The sequence below is a fragment of the Canis lupus genome, chromosome 35 (assembly GCF_003254725.2).
Source record: "Canis lupus dingo isolate Sandy chromosome 35, ASM325472v2, whole genome shotgun sequence".
NCBI classification, from domain to species: domain Eukaryota; kingdom Metazoa; phylum Chordata; class Mammalia; order Carnivora; family Canidae; genus Canis; species Canis lupus.
In genome coordinates, this window is record NC_064277.1 from 14113102 (window position 1) to 14137017 (window position 23916).

The 23916-nt window shown below is 45.0% G+C and overlaps 1 long non-coding RNA gene across 4 annotated transcripts; it reads left to right on the plus strand.

The window, feature by feature from the left end:
• The first annotated feature begins 16740 nt into the window (after window positions 1–16740).
• On the plus strand, window positions 16741–23634 carry LOC112657959 (uncharacterized). 4 transcript variants are annotated; one of them, XR_003135397.2, is made up of 6 exons: window positions 16786–16927; window positions 17123–17350; window positions 19996–20333; window positions 22439–22586; window positions 22931–23107; window positions 23313–23634. It is a non-coding gene; the product is annotated as an uncharacterized LOC112657959 (long non-coding RNA). The 4 variants fall into 4 exon arrangements; XR_003135396.3 differs by having other exon boundaries at window positions 16741–16839; window positions 22931–23634; XR_003135395.2 differs by having other exon boundaries at window positions 22931–23634.
• The last annotated feature ends 282 nt before the right edge of the window (window positions 23635–23916 follow it).

Genomic DNA, 23916 nt, shown 5'->3' on the forward strand with positions numbered 1-23916 from the left:
TGGCAAGGTGAGAGGGTGTAGGCAGGGAGCTCAGAGCTCCAGGCAAGAAAGGTGTCTCGGGGTGATCAGAAATTCACCCTGAGTGTTGCCAGCCAAGCGCTCTATTGCCCCTAACTGGGCTGCTGTGGATGACTATGTAGTGTGTGATGTGCAAAGGGCCCTAGCGGAGCTAAGGTCAAGTCCTCTCTCTGCTTTGAGCAGGGCTTCCCCCAACCAGAGGAAACCACCTTGCCTTCATACATGGTGCTAGCTGTCTCCAGGCCCAGAAGCCTCATCAGCTCAGAGGTACTGACTTGTTCTAATTCCCTTAAAGATACCCCCATAAACAGTGACTTGAGCCCTAACTAGAGCCAGAGCAACTCTCAGAATCAACATTGTTTTGCACAAAGCCATGTGAGGGAAATGTTTTCAAAAGAGCTGCTTTGGGGGAGTCATATCCACAGTGTACATCTGCAGTCAGAGGGCTGGAAACAAATGGAGCCACCTTAGCAGCATGGCCACACTACCTAGCATTTGGCCAGATACTCCATGTCCTGCCTTCACTTATGGCTGTGGCCCGAAGAAGCAATGCGGATGAAACTGGGAAAGCTCATTTAAAATCGGTGCAGTTGGGAGACTGGCCCTGGCAGCGTTGCATAAGAAAGCCAGGAAGTTAATGGACTGCATCTGGCTTTGTTTTGCTCACATACTCAGTTGGACACCAGACAGCAGTGGTGGTTATTTTTTGAGCACTTGGGGGAAAATGTATTTTTTTAGGTCAATGGGTGCTATCAATTCTGCATCGCTTTCATCCCTGAATTTCTTTGTGTGTAGGTTTCAAACTGTATTTCAACAAGATGTTTTTGACCTTGCCTATCAGTAGGGAAATGAATTACTGCCAATGATTGATCGTACACTTTCACAGATCCTGTGGCTACAAATGTCACCCTGAAAAACCTGCCTAGCAGACTGTCCTGCAGTGCCTGAGAAGAGAAATGAGACACCAATCACCAAGGAAAGGTCCAGTGGCCTAATTCAGACTCAAGTGCAAAAGGCTAGCACCTACAGAAAAAAATCTACACAGTCCATGCCGGCCAGATCCAAAGAGTCATCCAAGCCAACATGGAGATCTATCAACAAACTGTTTTTTAGATATGCCTATGGATTTGGAATGTTCTGAACTGAGGAGAATGAGAAGCAAAGGAAGGATATTCTTCACCCTTTGCCATAAAGCCATTCTTAGGAAGTGAGCGTTCAGAATTATGCCTCTGTCAGTGAGCCATTTCATCTTTTATCTCTAGTCTTCTCTGTGAATTCCTAATTTTCTAGAGTAAATAAGTGGTTTCTAGAAAGTAAGAAGTGGGAGAAGCACCCCTTGTTATCTAAATTTATTTGACTCCTAGGTTCAGAGAGCAACTGTTTGGATAGTGAGTTTAGAGAGTAAGAAGTCTATCTGGTGCCAGAGCTTCAGAAAATAAGAACTGACATTTCAGAGAGTGATGGATTTATCTGAATCAGTTTGCTGGTTGAGTTCCAAGAAGGAAAATCTGGATGGCCAGAGGTCAAATAGCAAGAGACATCTACATTGAACTTTTGATAAACAACCTCTCCCCGTGCCCCTTTATACACATAAGTACCAAAATTATACTCTGATGGGCAATTTTTTCAATGCCTGTCTCTGGAAAAGTTTTATACCTCAGTACTTTCATAGGACAAAACGTCATATTCATTTGGGTTGTTTCTTAAAGTAAGGAGGTTTCCAGGGTGAGTCATAGAAGCAAAGAAATTGAGGACAACACAGGTGAGTTGGGCATCTTTGTCAAATTCACACAATGGAAATACTTGAGCAAGGATTATGTTTTAATGTAATCCTGTGTTCTTTCAACTAGTCTCTCAATGAGCTAAGAATCTGAGATCTATAGGCAATAAGTGTTAGGCAAACATGAAGAATGATTTCTTGGCCTCAGCCCACAAAGTCTTCACTTGTACTTTAGACAAATTAAATTAGAGAAAACAAAATCCTGGCCAAACCCATGACTATTACAGACTTTCTGTGCCAAGGAAGTAGAACTCATCAAAGAATACGAACTAGAACTTCAGCCTACATACTGCACTCAAAAAGAAATACCATGATTGTCAAATGAACACAGTATTGCTAATATACTTCAAGCAAAGATGTAACCAGAGAACCAAATGTTTTCCATAAAAAGTGAAAGGTGAGATCAGACCCCTTGGAGAATTATTTTCCCTTTCTTTAATATCTTCCAAATACACTTGAACCTGTTTCCTTCTTGGACTCATTTAATTTTCCCTGATATACTTCACAGATGTGAGTTACACTGGGAAACACCACTCAGAGACTATGTGGTTTTTGACCCATATGTTGGGCTCGTGGAGCTCCTCCACGGTTTCCCACAACACCAGCATCACTCTCTCTCAGAGGCCTTGCAAGGGCTGCCCACTTCTGTCCCAGCAAAGAGCCACATTACTCAGCACACAGTGACCTCTGACTCAGTCACTTTAGGAGGAGACTGCCACCAGAGCCTGGGAGAGGTGTGAGCCTAGGAGAGGTGTGAGTCTAGGAGAGGAAGATCCCAACTGGCCTATGAAGACTGGGGATTTGCCAAGCAGCCCTGACCCACAAGGCTCATTCCTTCTTCTTTTTCTTCTTTCCTGATCCTGCTTAAAAGTGGCATCGTTTGCAACTTATTTTTAAAAAGAAAAGAAAATACTGGCTTACTTCCAGTTACCTATTCCAAATCACAAATGTAAGTAGACGTGTTTACTGAGTGAGTGAGGCGTAAAAGAGAGAGAGAAAGGAGACATGGAAGTGAAAAGGAGCAGGGATGAACAGCAACCCACACTGAAATAAACCCCTCTGAAAGTCTAATGGTAAAATAACAACAGTCCCCATTTGTGGGAACCCAAAATTTATCCTCACAGCAGCCCTGAGGGAAAGTATTAGAGTTCCATTTTACAGGTGAGAAAACCAAGAGCAGAAGGTTGGGTAAGTTGCCCAAGATTTCACGGTTAGGAAATGAGAGAGCTGAGTTTCCAAACTAAGTGAAATCCTCTTTCCTCCTCTAACATCTGCCAGATATATTAACCAAAGGGTGTTTCATAAAATAAGTCTGGGTAGAAAACAAAGAAAATCTAAAGAAATTTGGAGAACGGTTTCTTCAAAGATCTTTGAAGTTAGTTCTCATTGTCATGTTATACACGCCACTATTGACAACCTCCTAATTCAACCCAACTTCCTTTATGTAGAGAAGTGTTAGAGAAAACACATATGCTCTGCTTTCTTCTTAAAGAATCTTCTCCTGGATTCCCTTCTTCTTCCTCTCTGCTCATTGCTATCTTGGCCAGCAAGGTCTCCCCAGGTCCTCATCAGCACAAGGCTGCCTCTGCCTCCACACTGGCCTAAACCAGCAGGGTCTCCTCCCATTCCCCAGAATCCCACCACCACCACCACCACCACCACCACCACCACCACCACCACCTGCAGCAGCAGGCTCACCAAACCTTGTACTCTGCTGAATAAATGCTACTTCCTTTAGCGACTGAGATTGGAGTCTCTCAGATCCTCCCTTGGAGTCAGCCCCCACCTACTCCCAATCCTGACCTTTTGAATCACAAAACATGACTGGAGAGGGGCCCATAACCCCCTCTGGCCCACCATAGGCTCACACCATCCAAATATAGCTTGGCCCTGGTAAGTGCTTAGTAATCCTGGTATTTGTCCTTCATTCACTCCCTGGCTTCATTCCCCCAGGATAATAGTCACAGACCTTCTTGTCGTGTCTGAAGACCCCAATCCTGGTCCAATACCTATCTCCTTCTTCACCAAGTAGCTGGAGACCTTCTGAAATCAGCTTTGTGCTGTTTCATCCACTGTACACACTTTTCTCCTGCCTCTCCTCCTTCCTAAGATCTATTAGGGGTCTGATGTTCCTCTACAAAGCCTACCCTGCGTGTTTCCTCCCTCCCCTGGAGTCCGGAAGCACACCTGTTCATACCTCTTATTTGGCTTTTAAGGTCCAGTTGCCAAGTATTTCTTATCTTTTTCCCTTTGAATCTTCTTTTAATATTTTAAATTGCACAAACAATCTGACTTATCTTTCTTCATGCACGTATCCTGTCTATCCAACCAGATTGGGTGTCCTCCAATGCTTTGTCCTTTCCCATCTGCTCATCTTCCTTTCTAATAACTCCCTTGGAGAGAGCTCATCGACTTGCGAAACGCCGTGGATGCTACATGTGTTCGTGCCATGAAGCTCCAGCTCAGACTACCCCTGGTCTTAGGGTCCTTTCTCCTTCTCCCTGTCAATCCAAATCCACACTCTTTGCTCAAGGCCACTTTAAATTCCAAGAAGCCTTCTCCACCAAACATAGATCCACAGTTACCTGTTCTTTCTCTGAGTATCTATAGCACTCCTGTCTATAAACACATTTTCTTGCTTAAGTATATTTTTGTTTTACTGTGTCTATGAGTGTATGTACCGTCCACCTCCCTACCACTTCTGGAGTCTCCTCAGAACAGTAACCAAGTCTCTGGTTTTCTACTCCCCCATAGTACCCGGCACAGTGTGATATATTCTAAGTATTTATTAATTACATCCTGCATGCATCCTACATTTCAAAAGTTAGAATACAATTCAGATATTTTTGTTGCCAATATGGTATAGTAAAGTAAGGCTGGGGTGGTGCTAAACTGAGCTAAACCCCTGAGGTGAGGGGGTCTATGTATTTTAAGAAACTCTTTTCAGAGGACACCGAGTGCAATGACGGTGTAGATAGTACTCAAGCTTCACAGAGTTGTCTTGTTTACTTACCCAAACTCAGAAATATAACACCTTGAAAGAGTCTGGCTGAATCAAGGATTCAGAGCTCATTTGCCCAAGTGGAAAGTTGCATGTGGCCAAGCAAAGCTGACCTGATGAAAGCCAGCGTGTTCAGCTTCCTTTCAAATCAGCAACCATAATTGCCACTACCATTTAACATGGCACCACTCATACCTGTGTTCTGAGGCCAAGAACAGTGGCCAGCTCAGCACCTTCTGAAACACGGGTGGCTGAAATCCAAGGCAAACAAGACCAAACAGATGAATCACAGCAGCAAGAACCCAGCAGCTGCCATTGTAATCCAGGGAGCTTACCCACAATCCAGCAGGGCAGGGTATAGCCTGTAATGTGCTGGATATGGGGTTGAGTCGACCTTCAGCCCTAGGAAGCTGGGTCTCGACTAGCTGCCGATGTTAAGAAATTCTCTTGCCTCTTCTTGGCCAGAAAATGCAGTTAGCCCTCCTGGATTAGGGATCCGGGCCTCATTTTAGAAGTAAGGTGTGGCAGTCCAGAGCCGACCCACTCACAGACACACAGATGACAACAGAAAGCCAATAACCTACAAGCTAGGCTCTTTCATTATGAACTAAGCTCAAAGGAAGCCAGTAACTACTTAGAATGTTCTATAAAGTCCTCAGAATAGGGGCACATGCATGGCTCAGTCGGTTAAGTGTCTTTCCAAAAAAAAAAAAAAAAAAAAAAAGTTCTCAGGATGGTATTATGGAAATACACCCCCCCCACCATGTCCATCAGTTCGAAAGCCAGTCAAAATGGAAACTGAGGGTAACGTTTAGTCTTGGGAACTTCTAAATTTTGTTACAGCTTTCCTGCCTCCCTGCCCACCCCCCCCCCCCCCCAGTGCTAGCAATAGCAATTGGGAGAAACAAGAGAAAAAAATACAACTCACTTTTCAAAAATACATCCCAAGCCCATGCACACCGTAGTGCTGACACTGCCAATCCTGCCCACCCCACCTCACTCGTCCTTGGCAAAAGCACCTATATTCATTTTCCTACAAAGCCAGCATCCTGTCTGGGATTCACTCTGATGCATGAGAACAGTGCCACCTGAGCTTGGGGCACCTTAGTCCTGAAAGTCAAGAATTCTAATTCATTTATTCATTCAACAAATACTTATGGAAGTATTTAGTACAACAAATACTTATGAAGCATTCAGTATGTGTGAGGCATGTGTTCTAAAGTCTGGAAGGTAGCAGGGGCTCCTGTGTGGCTCAGCCAGTTGAGCATCCAACTCTTGATATGGGCTCAGGTCTCAGGGTGGTGAGATCAAGCCCTGCGTTGGGCTTCTTGCTCTGAGGGGAGTGTGCTTGTCCCTCTCCCTCTGCCCCTCCCCTCACTCATGTGCTCGCTCACTCACTCACACATGCTGTCTCTCTCTTTCTCTCTCTCAAATAAATAAGTAAATCTTTTAAATAAATAAAATAAAGTCTGGAAGATAGTCCTCATTAAAAAAGGAAAAGTCTCTGCCCACCTTGATCTTATATTCTGTTGGCAAGGGATAGGTAATTACCAAATAAATGTGTAAATATATACAGGCTACAGACTATCAGATGGTTGTGGGTGCTCAGGGGGAAACCAAGCAGATCAAGAAGGATGGGAATCACCCAGGGGTGGGGAATGTGGATCACACAGGATGGTCAGGGAAGAACTCACTGAAGAGGAGACATTTCAGGGATCCTAAGGAGGTGAAGGAGAAGCTACGTGGAATGGTAGGGAGAGATCTTCAGGCAAAGGTATCAGAGAAGGCGAAGACCCAGAGGCAGGAGAAAGGGTTAGTGTGTCTGCAGAATAGCAAGGGGCCAGCGGAGCTAGAAGAGCAGAAGCAAAGCAGAGCAAGGTGGAATGGAGCTGAGACTGGGGAGGTGGCAGGAAGCTAGTTCATGGAAGACCTTACAAGCTGCTTTAAGGACTTTGGCTCTGACTCTGAGCAGGGCCCAGTCAGGAGGCAGAGGCCACATCAGTTATTTCCACAGAGCTAATTTAATATAAAGACATGGTAATGAGGAATAAAGTCATTAACCAGGTCACGGACAGGGTAAAAGAGAGAGCAAATGCAGGAAGCTGGCTCCACCCCTAGGGCTGGGGTTGTGAAGAATGAGTTACTAAAATTCAGAATCTCAGACGAGGGTCCCATGGGGCAGGAGCCCAGACCATTGAAGAGGGGATCATGGCAGCGGGTTCCAGCAACCCAGAGGAAGCACAGTGAGATTGGCTGTTGAGCGTGGGTTCAAGTTGCCAAATGGATTTAACTGTCTACAGGACGGATCTCCCACTGCTGGGTGAGGTGGTGGGGCCGGGGTGCCACTCAGAGGGCTGCAACCTGACAGGAAACCCACAGAAAACAAAACAGGAAAAAGTGAGTCCCCTCTCGCTCCTCCAGGGGTGCGGCCTCCTGCCAGTGCCCCCTCCTGGCCGATCCCAACAGGGAGCAGGGGGACCCAGGAGAAAGGTGTTTTTCAGGGGCCCAGCCCCAGGAACATAAAATCCAGTATAGAGGGATGAGTTTATAGAGTCGAGTAGCAATAACTTAATAACTGCCACCCTCTGAACAAGACAGGAGGGCATCAGGGAATTTTGAGCAAGAGAGTCACATACGCTGACTCACTCTGATGGCTGTGTTGAGAGAAGATGGTGGGAGCGTGGTAGCAGCAGAGGTGGGAAGAAGTGGTTGGCTTCTGGGTACTGCAAGTCCCATGGGATTTGCTGATTACTTGCATGTGGGCTGTGAAAGAAAGTGAGGAGTCAAGGTGACTCCCACATCCTGACCTGAGTAACTGGAGCTCTGAGTGGAGTGAGTTCGGGTAGAGGCACCTGTTAGAAGTCCAAGTGATGATGCTGTAGGCAGTTGGATACCCAAGTCTGGGTCTAAGTCAAGATGTAAAGTTGAGGTTCACTCACCACAGAGATGGATTTTTTAAAAAAGATTTATTCATTTATTTAAGGGGGAGAGATTGAGAGCAAGCAGGGGTAGGGACAGAGGAAGAAGGAGACAAACAGGCTCCAGGCTCAGAGCTGGACCCTGGGATCATGACCCCAGCTGAAGGCAGATGCTTAACCAACTGAGCCACGCAGGTGCCCCACATAGATGGATCTTAAAGTCACGTGCTTGGATGAGATCAGTAGTGACATGTCAGCATGGCTCACTGCACGTGATGGCTAAGAATAAGATTTGGAGTCAGAACACCGTAGACTTGAAGCCAACTCTACCACTGCTGGATATTCTCAGGCAGCTCCTCATCATTCCAAGCCTCGATTCAACGTCTGTAAAATGGGGATGACACTAATCACACTGATGGCATCTGTCCCATGTGAAGATTAAACACCGTGAAGTAAGTAAAGCCCTTACACCAGTGCCTCGCACCCATTGAAAGCTGGAGAATTGGGGTAGCAGTAAAGCCTACCCCCCCCTTCAGTGAGGAAATTAAGGACAAAGGAGGTCAAAAGGGGAATGTGAGTACCTTCTGAGGTGTGTGGAAACTAAGGTGGATGGATTCTTCCTCTTACTTGGGAAGAACTGACCAGGGAGTAAGAGGAGATGCCAGACGACCATCAGACAGAAACAAAGAGAGGAGACAGATTCACAAAAGGATTCTAAATAATAAAATAATAAAATAAAATAAAATAAAATAAAATAAATAAATAAAATAAAATAAAATAAAATGAAATGAAATGAAGTAAAATAATAAAATAATAAAATAAATAAAATAAATAGCAATTCTTTAATACGCCAAAACTGAGCTTACAGGGCAACGCCAACATAGCAACAGAATCCTTGCTGCAGGATGAACTACTGAGACATCCACGGGTGCCTGTCGTGAGCTGGGTGAGCCGTGGATGAGTCAGGACAAGCCCTGCATCACCGTGACTCTCGGGCCCACACACCACCGTCACCACTGGCTCCAAGTCCGCCTGGGAACGGAGCCCCATCTTCCCATCCGCTCTTCACCTCTCATCAAGCGTGTTCACATGAGGCAAGTCGCTTCTTTCCAAGAGCTCAAATGCAGGGTTATGTAAGGTTGTACCGTGGTTGTCGCCCAGGAGCCAAGGCCAGCTGCCTGCACCGGGCACTCCCTTCCTAGGGTGTAGGTCAATCCAGGAAACCAAACCACAGATTTCAAGGCTTGTAAAAGAAGCTGACTGTCCTCGGCGGTGGCTCTCCTCGGGTGCAGTAAGCACCCTGCCCATTCTGGAGCCCACCAGGTGCAATCAGAGCTCTCCACCCCCAAGGACTCTGGGAAGGACCTTTGTCACAGAGTTTCTCCATGGCCCCCTCATTTGGTATCAAAAGCTCATCACATCGCTCCGCTTACGGCAGCCTTTTTTCCACTCAACTTCCCAACACTTTCACAATGTAAACCACTCTACTGTCCAGGGATTATATTCCAAACAGCTGTTCCTGGATGCTAGGAAGGATCCATTGGAAACATGGATTCTTGACCTCAGCTGCAATTCTTCAGGGGGTGGGGTGGGGGGAGACATGAAAAAGTCCTGCTGCCTACGCTCTACACGGGCCAATCGGCAGGAGCTGCATGTTGTTATCCCTAAAACTGTAGCTCCCAGTACTTCAGAATGTGACTGCCTTTGAGGTGAGGTCTTTGAAGAGGTAATGAAGGGAACATGAGGTCATTAGGATGGGCCTGAATCCCAAACGACTGGTGTCCTTATAAGAAGAGGAGATGAGGACACAGACGAGGACGGAAGGGAGACCACATGAGGACACAGGGAGCAGCCTGCCATCTACAAACCCAGGAGAGGGGCTTCAGAAGAAACCCACCCTGCCCACACCTTGATCTCTGGCTTCTAGCCTGCAGACCTGAGAGACAAGGACAGGCTTGAGTTTCTCAGGCTGTGGGCTTCTTGTTAGGGTTGCCTTAGGAAACTAAGATACCCATTGAATCAGAATCTCTGGGAATGAGACCGAGGCATCAGTATTTATTAAAGGTTTCTTGGTGTTTTAACTACAGTTGTGTTTTAGGACTCAGTCTTCTGATTGTAAATGCTCTTCGGTCTGCTAAAACCAGTGCTGACTCTTAAGATGACTTCCTTGGGAATCTATCGTGTGTGATACCTGGTGTAAGTTCCCTTCCTTCCTCCCTCTCTCCCTCCCTCCCTTCCTTCCTTTCTTCCTTGACCACAATGAACAGGACAGGCCACCACCTCACCTCAGCCTCAAGCTCAGCAGAAACAAAGTTAAGTCCCATCCAACAGCCTTCTATTAAAATCTGAACCACTGAGCAGCCCCTGGGAAAACCTCTAATAAAGCCAAGGACCTAGAAAAAGGCTCTAATCTGATGAAAGCCTCCAAGGGAGGAAGAGACCCAGCTATAAAAGCTAGCCGGGAATGCCAAGTCAATGCCTTCCCTCTCTGGGCATGCCTCTGTCAGGCAAAATATTATTTTTTAAAAAATTTGTGTCTCATTCAGCTTTCTAAATGGTCCATTGTCTGCAGCAGCATCTTCCTGTTAGCAGCCATCCAGCTACTACAAGTGCAGGAGGAAACAGAGCCACAGATCTGTGGGAATGGCCAGACCTCCTTTTCCTGCCAATGGTTGGTTCAAAAGAAGCCACCAGTGGTGACCTGGTCACTGCGGGTCTTCTTTTTCTTTTTTAAGATTTTATTTATTTATCCATGAGAGACACACAGAGAGAAGCAGAGACACAGGCAGAGAGAGAAGCAGGCTCCCTGCAGGGAGCCCGATGCAGGTCTCAATCCCAGGACCCTGGGATCATGACCACTGAACCATCCAGGTGCCCCATATTGCATGTCTTTAAATGATGATAGCAAGGTGGACTCGCGAGTTTGCAAGCCCCATCCCCTTCTCTGGGCCTGTTTCCCCCACGTGTCTCACAGACACGGGACATGCAGACACATGAGCACCACTCCGGACCAGGTGACACGGTGCAATTCTAACCATCCTCCCCATCAGCCTCCGGACCTATCCACATGTTTTCTGGGCTTGTGCTTGCCATCCCTTCCCCCTCCTTTTTTTATTCATCCCTGAAAGCTTCTATTATCAATCACTGCATGGGGTAAATTTTCAAATCAGCAGTCAGAGTTTTTAAGCTGCATGACTTCTATTACAGCCAAAGGAGGCAGGTGACCAACACCAATGCTGTCTCAAAAATCCACTCAGCGGCGTCCTTGCTTGTGTTCATTCACTCGTTTTCATGGCGTGTATCCAGGTTGGGTTTTAACAAAGCCTTCTAGGAGGATGGGTCTGTATTTCCCAGAGGGTTCAGGGGAAGAGGGAAGCGGAGACGCTGAACCAGAAGAGAGAAAGCCTTGCAGAGTGTTTCTCTTAGGCATTTGGGCACATTTACCAGATCTGGCTGTGCTGGGAAGGGACAGGTGTTACGAGGGGTGTCTGAGGCTTGGTCACCATTCCAGCTTCCCTTTCCCAATCATGAAACTGTCCCTAACCAGTGCCTTCCATCCAATGGCCCAGGCCATCCCTATACAAAAGATTCTGGCCCCCATTCCTACAGCTCGGAGCCCTCCGGGCACTGTGTCTGTCCACCCTCTGTGGAGGCACCATCTTGGCCTCCACTCCCTTGGCCTCTTGGTTTTTCTTCCCACTTGGCCATTTGGACGAAACATTCATTCGCATTGTGTCTCTGGTGTCTGACCCCATCTTTACAGCCAGACCCTGCCTTATATATGATATGTATAGGTCAGTAATACCTCCCCATCCCTCGGAGATACGGGCAACCCCTAGCCCCTCCAATTCCAGCCTACCCAATGTCCAAAGTCTTTCCAGCAATATTAGCCTTTGTTTCTGGCCCCCACACCTTCACAGACTGTTTCTGGGCTGTGTCACACTGTGGCCTGTCACCTTGGGTCCAACAGCACTGGTGCACAATAATGACTATAGACAGGGGTGCAAGAGGAAAGAGGTACCAGGCACAAAATAAGAATCCATGATACATGTTCTCAAGCTCCTCTTGGCAACGTCGCAGTCTGGGGGAATCCTCCTCAGACCCAGCACCCAGCTTCTGTGCCTCTCCAGAATTTCACCCAGAAAGTCTAGTCTTCTTCCCTCCTTTATGTAAAGACATTCAGCACACACAGAGACACAAGGGCCTAGCACAAAGGTCTCCTCTTTCCAATGGCCCACAGCCTTCCTCTGAGGCAGGGGCTCACCTGGGCTAGCGCCTGTTCAAAGGTCACCAGTGTCTCACCAGGTTCTGCTTCCATCCCCTCTGATGAGGAGCAGCACCGGAGTCAAACAGGAGCCAGCTGGTGGCCTCTCACGAGGTGGGGCAGGAATACTGCCAGAAGGGGAGCCTCCACACTGTGTAGAAACCAATCAGGCCCCAGTAGATCTCGGCTCAGGAGGCTGGATGTTGGGAGTCAGACATGGCCAAGAGCAGCAGCCGGAGCAGCTGGTGCAGCAGCAAGGAATCCAGGAGGCTTCACCAGAAGGAGCTGGTGAACAGAAGCCAGGAAGGCACACAGAAGCAAAAAGGGTGAGGTGGAAACAAGAGGCCAGAAAGCTTGCGGTAGACAGCGGCAGGTGAGGCAGTGAAGTAGAGGGAGAACCCTACGTGTCCAGCCGAGGCCCTTTGGAATGGAAGGAGGCATCGTTTTCCCCACCTGGCCTCAGCTACCAGCTGCAGACTTGGGGTCTCCTGCTTGCTCACTTCCCTGTGTATGCAGGTGGTGAGTCCCCATTGGCTCAAGTACTTAGAGGCTCCTCTGCTCCTTACACCCTAAAACAACAGGTTGGCAGCCCCCATTCTGTGCACATGCTTCATGTCGATCTCAGAGCACGTACGGGGCCCACCCAACTTGCCCTGTGGGTCAGGGAGTCTTACTCAGATTCGTGACCTCATGTTCATAACTGCTAGCACAGCGCCAACGCTCAAGGCTGATTTCCTTCAGCTCAGCCCTCTCCATTACACTCGTGACATTAGCCTCCCTCATTTCTTTAATGCCTCCTACATCGTTAGGCAAAAATCAACACTCTATAAAAATATAGGCCCACTGTCAGGTTCTCCTGCGTTCAGATAAACTGTGGGAGGGTCAAGCTTGAAAGTCCTCAAGTTAAGTACAAATGGCCCAGTTCTACTTCCACCGTCGCGAGTCTCCACAAAAACAAAAAGATCTACAGAGGAGTTGATTCTGTAAAACTCAGAGAGCCGCAGAGCAAATCAATTGAAAGCTATGGAGTGAGGAAAAGAAGCTGCTGCGGTGACCCTTTCTGCTGCATATGGCTGATGCCAGAGAAAAAATGCCAGCCTTTGGTGCATGTATCAAAAGGAGAGATTTTTATCTCTTTTTTTCTGAAGAAGGACTTTCTTCTCTATTTTCTTGCTGAAAATCTGTGACTCAGATGATAACCAATGTCTGAATACAGCTTGTGTTGGTTCACTTTATGGGGCATTTATATACATAATAATAGTCTCAAAGGAATCTCCACCTATGAAACTCCAATTAGTGGGATTAAAGTATAGAGACCCCATACTCTATCTCCATGCTCCTTCCCTACTCACCAGTAACTGGAGTGGTCTAGTGGGTCTGTCTCCAATGGAAACCAACCACATCCCCTGCAGGCATGAGTAGTGGAGGACTGACCTGTCACGGCAAACCTCTATGTTTCTTCTGACCCAGTTCACAACCCAGATTATATTCACACCAACATGGCCCCATGAGCATGCCCATGTGCCCATGCCCTCTATCCATTTCTCTCCCACTTGGAAAATTATATCAGAATGCAAGAGCCTAAAAACAGCACCCTCATGGGGGCTCTCTCTGGTATGCCTTGTAATTTATCAACAAAGCAAATTATTTGAAACTTTGATATTTCAATTCATTAATTATTGCACGCAGTTAATTCCTTTTCGCATGCAGCGTGGACACCATGGTTGAAAGCACTGACTTCTCAGACACCCTAAGATGCCTACCACTGAAACTCTTGACAACAGACAACCAAGCACTGCTACTGTGAACTGACTCATAGAAGATTCCAGCACTTTAATGGGAATCAAGACACCTCTCTCTTTCTTAAAACACACGAACCAAAATTCCATAATTTCCAATGACGATAACAATTGTATAATACCCAAAAAAGGCTCTGTTACCCTCTAAACAAAGGAAATCATAAAACATTATGGACGATTACTATTTTTTGTTGTTTTATCCACTTTCCAAATCCCCTAAAGAAGAACATCCACCAATTTTAAATAAGCTATAGTTCAAAATGTTATGTAAAGTTTGCATTTTCAATACCAGGAGTAGAAAGTCACATGATTTGAGGAGATTCTTCAGGGCACAGTTTCATCCCCATATTGATTTAAGAAATTCCTAGAGCAATGAGAAGAGAGGGCCTTTTTAAAAAATATCTCCAAAGGGAGAGTGGGGTGATGGTAGAGATTATCACATTTTTACTAAAAGATTTCTTGACTGCTTCCCATTGTGAGACATATAACACTCCTACCTTCTCAACAAACCATTAAAAGACAACTCTTTCCAAGTGTCTACAAGACATGACCTCTAGGATCTATCATATCAAACGCATGTTTTATAAGTCTCCTGTCAGCTAAGCTTCTATGAGTGCAAGACATTGGCCCCTGGGAGACGTATGTCCCAGAATTGGGAATGAAAATGGATCAAAGCTGCATACACCACGAACCAACAAAATCTTATTTGGTGACTGAGAACATAAGGGCGTCAGTTATTTCTTTCCAACCATTTGGGCAGTTGAACCAAGATCAGGGGTTATGATACTGAAAACCCAGAGGACCATATAGAACAGCTTTTCTATATGGCTCGCCATTTCTGTACCTGGAAGGTGTAAGCTTTGAGGTTGGGTGGTGGGCAGGATAGAGGGGTGGCCGGCGTACCAGGAAAGTAGAGGGACAGTTACGTGGGGGGTGGGTAGTCACTGTAGGAATAAGAACGAGAATCAAGAAGAAGGAAAATAAAAGGGAGGAGGAGAGAGGTAAAACTGAAGCCAAGGAAGGCTAGTGTTCTTCACTGCCAATGCCAGGGAGATGATGGAGGTTTGCTCTTCCAGCCCATCAGGAGGACAAGCGATAATAGAGGACGAGGAGAGACCACCTGGGTGACCTAGACTTTGCATTGAAAACACACCAGGGAAGCAGACTTTGCAGACGTTTGTGCCACAAAGCTGGGGGAAGCCTCCACACTGCTTCCCAGTCTTCGTCCTGTCAAATGACAAATGTCTCTTTTATGTAAGGATCAAACAGTGTCGGAGGCAGTAACATAAGCAAAAACTCCAGTGACATTGATTTTGCATGTTAGTGGGGCTGCTTCTAAAGAGGAACTCCCACGGCAGCCAGAGAGTTTCTTCACCTGAGTACCACGATCCTGCCGCACCCTTAGCAGCCCCATACCTGGCCAACAGGAACACATTCATCCAGCCCCTCTGACACCATCACGTTGACACTTCAATTACCTGATAACTGCTGCAATGTTTTTCTAGCTGAGCTGGAAAACTCTGAAAGAGCTTAACCTTTCTCCCCTTTTGGCTCCGCTCACCTTCTACCTCCTTCTGCTGTTTCCTGGCAAAGTCTCCACGGTCAGGTTGTTATCAGCACACGAAGGGATGACCGAGAGAGTCTCGGACCTGAATTCGAATCCTGACTCTGCTATTTACCTGTGGCGTGACCTCAGACAAGTTGCCTAGATTCTATCAACTTCAGTCTCCTCGCCTGTAAAATAGCAATTGCTACAGAAAATCAAATAAGACGATGACCGTTTGGAACACACAGGTGCTGTGCTGGTTGTCATGATGCCAATAGCGATAAGTGAGGAAGGATTCAACTCACTCTAAAAACAAACATGAAACGTACATTTCTTCTTGTGAAAATGCTCTTGAAAACCTCTTGAGCACATTACAGGTAGCCAATCTGTCTTTAGTTTTATGGGAAAATATTCTGCTCCAATTATACTGAAGGTTTCTTGAGAGAAAATTAGTGTTTAATTTGATAACATCATCCTTCCCATGTAAGAAAAAAATCACAAGTTTTGTATCTGAGAAATAATTCTAGGTGATTCATATGATGATAATTATTAGTTAATAATGAAGAGAAATATGCTAAGGTCAACACCCCAAATTTACTCGTAAAGGTTTTTTTTTTTTTTTTTCAGTCTAAAGATGGCAGCAGAGAATATTGTAGATGTCTCTGGGCTCTACAGATACCTACTAAAGCAACTGGAGTCCTTTTAGGGCATTGGTTTGTGTGTCACTCACTGGAATTTGAGCTCCTGGCTAACATCTTAGCCATCTTTGTATACCTGGTGCTGCTACATAGTAGGCTAGGATGATGAGCAGATGGCCAGTGCACCTCATTGGCAGGCAAAGATACGATCCTAAAAAGAAAGCTATTTTAGAAGCTTGTATTATACTCACATCAATTGAGATCAATCTCAGCTGCCTCCATCCATACCGTAAGAACCTAACAAACCTTAATCAAAACAAGTGTGTATTTCTCTTTACCCAGCCCCACTGGCCCTGAAGTCTAGAGGTCATCTGTCCACAGCTCCACAGCACCAGGGACTCATGTGCCTTGAGTCTTATTGTTCTACTGTGTATGGCCTTCATTCCCGGGTTTACATCTTGGTCCAAGATGTCTCTGAAGCTCCTTTTATTATAATCACAATCCAGACAGAAGAAAGGCACGTTTATTTTTTTGTTTTTTTGGTTTTTTTTTTTGTTTGGGGAACAAAATGGGTAGACTGTGTCAAAGAATGCTGCTCTCCTCATAATATCTATTTCTCCTTTTTTTAATAACAGAACCTCAATTTTTATCTCAGTTTCTTGCCATCCATAATAGATATTATATTCCCCAGCCTGCCTGTCATATGTAAACATATGATGAACTTTCATACAATGAAATACAAGCAGAAATATTACATAGAATTTTGGGGAAGTTCCTGCTCTTTAAAAGGAACACAGATATGATGGCTGGAGCCCTAGCAACCACATTGGATCATAAAGACCATAAAGACAAAAGCTGGATCCTAAGGATGACAGGTGAATGAACTATAAGGAAACTTTGTATCTGAGAACCTCATAGGGGAACCAGACCAACCCTGGGCTGAGAAGTCTGAACATCTTTTATGTGAGACAGAAATTAGCTTTTATCTTTTTTAATGTCACTGTTACATTTCTGGCCCCTGGAAAGTTGAATCTAGTCCTAAGCAGTACAGGACTGGAAGCTTTTTCCTCCCTCTTCCTATTTATCTGTTACCCGCAGCATTATTCACCAACATGGCCATTACTGAATCTTTTTTCTCTATCTTAACCTTTCTCACAGGGAGTAGCAAATAAAGGACACAAAGCTCATAACTTTTAGTTTTGCAAACTATGAAAATTTTATAACAAAAGGAAATAAGACGTGAACCATCAACAATTCCCCATACAGCTATTGTGAAACAAAAAAGTTAAGAGAATTCACCTCCAAAATCCCAGAAGCACTTCTGTCACCGTTCAACATCTATGGCCATGTTCTCAGTGTGTACTTGATAAGAGACTATATCTTTAGGTAAATGGTTCCTCATTAACTTATATACTTAAAAAGAATAAAGTCAACAGGAAGAAAATAGTTATTGTTCTGTATCAAAAAGGCAGATCACGAGCTTTTTGCCATTTGACCTAAAACTTAGCTGAACCAGAAGATCACTCCATTTTCCCTCTTACAAATCCCTACAAAAACGTTTAAGCCACATGCGTTATCAAAGCAACTTCATAAATAAGCTGGTGTCAACATACCCACGAATATAAAAAATATTTTCCTGCCCAATAGTTGTCTTCTCTAAGATTCTATTGGAGTTATGCCTCTTCCAATAGCCTCGATTCTTATTTTATCTTATTTATATTTAAATGCATTCAGTGTACCCACAAGTATAAGATAAAGTGTTTTATAAATTGTCACCATGGAGAGATAGAAATTAGTAAGTTTAATGAAGGTGGTGTGTGGGTAGCTTCTCTGAACCTTTCTGCAAGGTGGTATCTGGACTCCATGAATCAATACAGATCCTATGACAGAGAAGAAAGATGGGGGGATGGTGCTTACTTCAAAGACCTGGATTCTCATCCCAACTCTGATTTCCAACATGTAGTAAATATTTGGACAAGTATCTTAATCTCTCCAGCCTCTTTTCTGTTAAATGAGAATAATAACAATTTTAAATAATCTTGGGTCAAATGAAAGCAGTTTATAATGGTAAAGAGTTGCATAAATGTATTGTCTATATATTTATATGAAATAGTCGTGTTTAGGTTCTAAGTAGTAGAAACTAAACTGTGTACCTTAAGCATTTGTGTGTATATATGTATGTGCCTAATGTATACAGAACATCCCGGAAGAAAAGCAAACAAGCCATTAAATAAAACGGTTATCCTTTGGGGTTGGGTACATTTTTTTTCCCTTTAAACACTTTAGGTGGTAACCATATATTATTAAATTAAGAAAAAATATGTACTATGACTGAAGTTTTTTTCATGATGAAATGGGAGGAGGCCAAAGCAAAAGGATTTGAAAGAAGCAGGATATTCTTTTAGCAATAATAATGAGTCCCCCAAATCTACAGCCCTGAAAGCTCTTACCTTGGTGACCCACACATTATATCCTTCAAACAGGTACCAACATCAGGCTGACCCTAGCAATTAAGCATCAAGATTTAAAAAAGGGAAATACAATTATTGGAAGATGCCCCCAAATATTCAATACGTAGGTGTTTCTGGCATTAGGAGCCAGCACTACACTCACATCACAGCTCTCATATTTCCAAGGAGTATCTTTTCATTCATGTAGCTCCCCTATCCCCACAATCTGTCAGGCAAAAAGCATATGGCTTCCACAATTATTTTGTGGTCCACCATATCCCTTCCTCTTCTTCTCCATCTATTCTATAAATATTCCAACTTTCACACCAAAAGCCCCGAAGAAGTTGTAGAGGTGATCCCCTGAACAGGAATTAGGCCTCAGAATACCAAGCCACCAAGAACCTCCTGAAGCCCTGACTCCCCCACAAATTAAAGCAGAAAGTATTTGTCTTTGTGCAAATCCCTCTCTCTTTCCTGAAGTCTCCAAATACCCACCACGACGGCCTTGTCTCCAGCCCACCTGAGTCAATTGGTCTAAATTCTCTAGGCAGGTTCACACAGAGTCTAGACCTCTATCCTAACAACGGCCACCACCTTAGTCCACACATCTGGCTCCTGCTTATGCCACCTGGGAGGCTAGTCAGCAAGAAGCAGACCAGGTGAAAAGGACACCAGGGCATATGAAAAATAATATGTCAGTTCCTCAAAAAATTAAAGACAGAATTACCACAGGCTCTAACACTGTTCACAACAGCCAAAAGCCAGAAGCAACTCAAGTGCCCATTGACCGATGAATGGATAAACAAAATGAGGTATATCCATTATTACTCAATACATACAATATTATTTGACCTTAAAAAGCAAGGAAATTCTGTTGCATGCTACAATATGGATGAACCTTCAGGATATTACACTCACTGAAATAAGCTGGTCACAAGAGGACAAATGCTAAATAATTCCACTTATATGAGGTCATTTGAGCCATAAAATTCGTAGAGACAGAAAGTAGAATGGTGCTTCCCAGGGTCTAGGGCAAAGGGGCGGGGAGTGTCATTGTTTGATGAGCGTAGAGTTTCAATTTGCAAGATGAGAAAAGTTCTGGGGTAGGGTTGTACATCTTTCTGCGTAAGATGGTAATGTCTATACTGTGTATATTTTACCACAGTGTTTTAAAAAGGGATGCCAAAACAGCCTACATCCTCCCCTGGAGCCAAAAGCACCACACATCAAGCCCACCTGGACCCCCTAAAGTCCAACCTCAGAATCCCTGCCTGGGTCGCATTAAAATCCTGCCCTGAGCAAATCCCTTCCAGATAATAGGAAACTTCCCATCTCTGACCTGTTACAGCCGCATGATCAAGACTAAATCTCAGTCCCAAATTGTGCTGCAGAAGAATGGTTTTATACGTAATAGGGTTCCTACATAGGTAGAAATTTAAGAAGCTTCCAGCTGCAGTAATATTGTTTTTTGATCTGGGTGGTGATTACATGAGTATGTTTACTTTGTGAGAATCCATCGAGCTGTACAATTAGGATTTGTGCACTTTTCTGGATATAAATTTGGCTTTGATTTTTTTTAAGTCATTAGGGAATTTTCCAGCCCTCCTTTGTTATCACTTGCTTCATTCATACGATTCTTGGCCTCTTACGAGATGATGAGTTCCCGAAAGCCTCAAAGAGCCTAGCAGAGTGCTGGGCTTTTATTTCGAGCTTCACCTTTGCCTATTGATGTCACTGAAATGTGGAGATCCAGGGCTTACCAGAGGGAAAAGGGCAGTGGAATAGTTTTCCAAAATCCGTCAACATCAGCAAAACAGAAGCTTCCTAATCCCAGAGCTGCAGCTCAATAATACAGCCATGGCAATCAGCACAGGCTTATTGGGCAAACTCGCTGTGATGATAACCAACACTCCGCGAAGGTAACAATTTTGATTTTTTTTAAACTTTTATTTATTTATGATAGTCACACACACAGAGAGAGAGAGAGAGAGAGAGAGGCAGAGACACAGGCAGAGGGAGAAGCAGGCTCCATGCACCGGGAGCCCGACGTGGGATTCGATCCCGGGTCTCCAGGATCGCGCCCTGGGCCAAAGGCAGGCGCTAAACCACTGCACCACCCAGGGATCCCACAATTTTGATTTTAAAGAGATAGATGATTGATAGATAGATAGGTAAATAGATAGATGATGATGATGATGATGATGATAGATAGATAGATAGATAGATAATCGATAATAGAGATATACAGAGATACATATTTTTTAACATATTTTTGTGTAGTAGGTGTATATACACACCAAAAGCAGTGTCAGTAGAGCCCAAATCCAGCCTCCCCACAAGAAAAGTTAACACAATGGGGTAACAACTAGTTCCTATATTGAAAAGTGGCTTAAACCAAAATAGATTTGCAAGTGGCAAGCTCTGCGGGCAAAGTCTGTTGTGGCTGGTTCTTAAGGAAAGTCAAAATTTGAGCCAGACCTCTTTGGTCTTAAAAAATGCAGGTCACTATCATTACCGCAAGAAGCAGAAGGACTAGAAACAAAGTGCCTCCAAGAGGGTGAGATAGAGCCCCTAAAACCACTGGTAGGGGGTGTCAGTTTGAAGGCTCTCACTGGAGAAGTCCTTTAACTCCTGGATGCTGAGCCTTCATGCAGTCTCATGAATGGAGATGTGGAGAATGGGCACTGTTTGCATTTCAGCTGTTTCTACACGTGCCAGAGAAGAGTCCTGCCTGGCAGAGGGGGGCTAGCAGTATGTACAGAGCAGAGCTGGCTCAGAGGCGGTGGAAGCGCCCCCCACCCCGTGCTCCCCCATTGGCCCTCTGTACACGGGCAGAGGGGGCACATGGACCCGAAGGAAGCCAGGGGAGGGGGTGCCAGGGGGTTAGCTGGGGCCTGCCCCACACACCACGCCTGTGGGGGACTCATGAGGCCAACAGATCTGGAGACAGAGGCTGTTCTAGTCATGATGGGGGGAAGCCCTACTGCTCCTGATGCTTGTGAGAGAGAGTGTACGTCCAGTGGGTAGGTCAGTTTAAGATGGAAGGTGAGCCAACTCACCCTGGTTCTCATTTTTCTCTCTCTTTCCAAAGGCTTTCTCTGGTTTGACAAATCAAACAGGATCCCAAAGGAAAAGCATGAGAGGAGGGAAGAGTCCTCCTTCTCCAGGCAGATTTATGGCATTTTGGATGCAGCTTGCGTCTGTCAGGCCAAAATGGTTAGGGTGGGCTAATCGAGTAGAATTACAGCTTCCTATAATGGGGAAAGTTAAATAGACAAGCTTGCCTACCCCGAGGAGCACGAAGCAGAGGTCAGTGCTGCTGGCTTTGAACATGAATGGCCCCTTCCCCTCCGTCCCCTTTCACATGTGGCCCGGCAACAGTAGCAGACAGATGCCACACAAAGACAGACACACCTGATTAACCATGAATACAACAGCTGTCGCTTCCCCACCGCCGCCACTACCCACAGCCTGGCTCTTTCCGCTCACTTTTTTCCCTTTCTTTCAGCTAGCACGAGGAAATTAAACCCACCATTAAAACCCAAGTTAGTGGGAGGGTGTCAGCAGCCAGGCCTTTGTCTCTCTGCTCACAGCCCTGTAATAGGTACCTTCTGATTTGTCCTTTCATCTGAAGAGGAGTTGCGGCCTACTGCTGAGCGCCCAGTCAACTCAAAACCTGAGACCCCGAGAAAGGCCTGCAGTGGGTGAGGCGAGATGGAGCTGACTCAAACGGAGAGGGAGAAAGTACACAGGGCAGCGCGTTTTGTGTGCACCTGAGAGTTTCTGTCTTCGTCCCCCTCCTCCAGTTCATTCTCTTGCCTCCAGCCAACCAGAATTCCCTGCTGCTAAAAACACCCACCCTTAAAAAACAAATTGGCAGGCCTGAATCTACCGATGGGGAGTGGAGCTCAATGCAATTGTCTTCCCGTGAGAACTTACTTATTTTGCTCCCATTTTGAGCCATCCTTCACAAAAAAGAAGGAGGGCAGGTGTTGTTTTTTGGCTTTTTGTTTTCCCCTCTTAGGTAGCCAAATCCTTGAGTTCGTTTTAACTTCCAAGACCTCGAAGAATCAAGTACAGGAGGAAATCTAAGTGTTGAAATGCAAATAACTTCTAAGGACATAAATAAAGCGGAATGTGATTGTGCCGAGCTTCCAGAAACCTACAGAACGGTAATTAGAGCCCTAAGTGTGAACTCTGATTTTTCTTCAGGGGTTTTCTTTGTTTTGCTTTTTTTCCCCCCCCTCTCTGGTCAATTTGAGTTAATCATTTGACCTCTGTAAGCCTGCATTTCTAGTTCTTAAAATGGCTCTCTTAATTATCAAAAAGTCTCTTAAGCAGTTACCAAGAGAGACTAATAAAAATGATCAGAAATCACTCAGCAAACACAAAGCCTTATAATAATAAGGGGTTGATAACTGGGCAATTTAACTCAATCTCACAAAAATTCGACAAATACCCCTTAGTACCTCATGGGTGGGGAAGTAATGGAACGATCCAAACCTGTCATCTGCAGGCTGTTTCTAACGAAGCCCAGCTCTACTGTACACTTCTGACTTCTACTAAGAACTCATGGAGATCTCCATCAAGATAATTAGAAAGTCTAACTGAAGTGCCTAGAAGATTCTGTTTCAGACAGTATGACTAGAGCCACGATCATGTAGGACATTGGGATCTGTTCTAGAACACAAAGGTAGCTTGCTGTGGTTGATCATTTCAGACTCATCTTCCATCCAGTTGATGAATGGCCCATACTACACTTAGGGCCACAACCACTATCAAATCAACCGATGGGTCCCACCTCAGAGCAATTTGAAAAAAACGACCCTCGCTTTGCCACTGAAAACCTTCTCCACAATTCTTAGAGTATCCAAATATCTCTTTTTCTTGCTTCACAGAACCCACAGTTTAAGCAGAGTAAGCCTGTCTGTTTTCGATTCTTAACTTTTCACACATGGCAAACGAGTAGAACTTTTGAACACTGCGATCATCTGGCTGATGAGCAAGCTGTTTTCCGTTTCTGGCAACAAATACTTCTGGCTTATCTTGACGGGAAGAAAAGGGATGAAAATATACTCTGGTTGGATATCATTGATAACATTTGTCATCTTTGCAGCTAAAAAAAAAATAGCTTAGAAAAAGTCTCCCTTGGTGTTGCAGAAAATGGCAAAGAATTGGCACCACCACTGAGGTGCCAATTAAACTGAATTTGTAAATGAAGTAGCCTACTGTGGTCCTTTCCATAACAAATGCAGTATAACATCACGAAGTGAGATGAAGACCCGACCAGGACTAAGGATTTTAGGGTGCTGGATCTGGAGCCCCATTGGTGGACATAGTACCTTCAAAGGCTCATTTCATGTGTCTGAACCTGTCCCCCTCTATTTAAGTCTGCTAGAGGTGCTGTAACAAAGCAGCACGGTCCAGGGGGCTTATACAACAGAAATGTACTCTCTTATAGTTCTAGAGGCTGAAAGTCAAAGGTCAAGGTGTTGGCGGGGT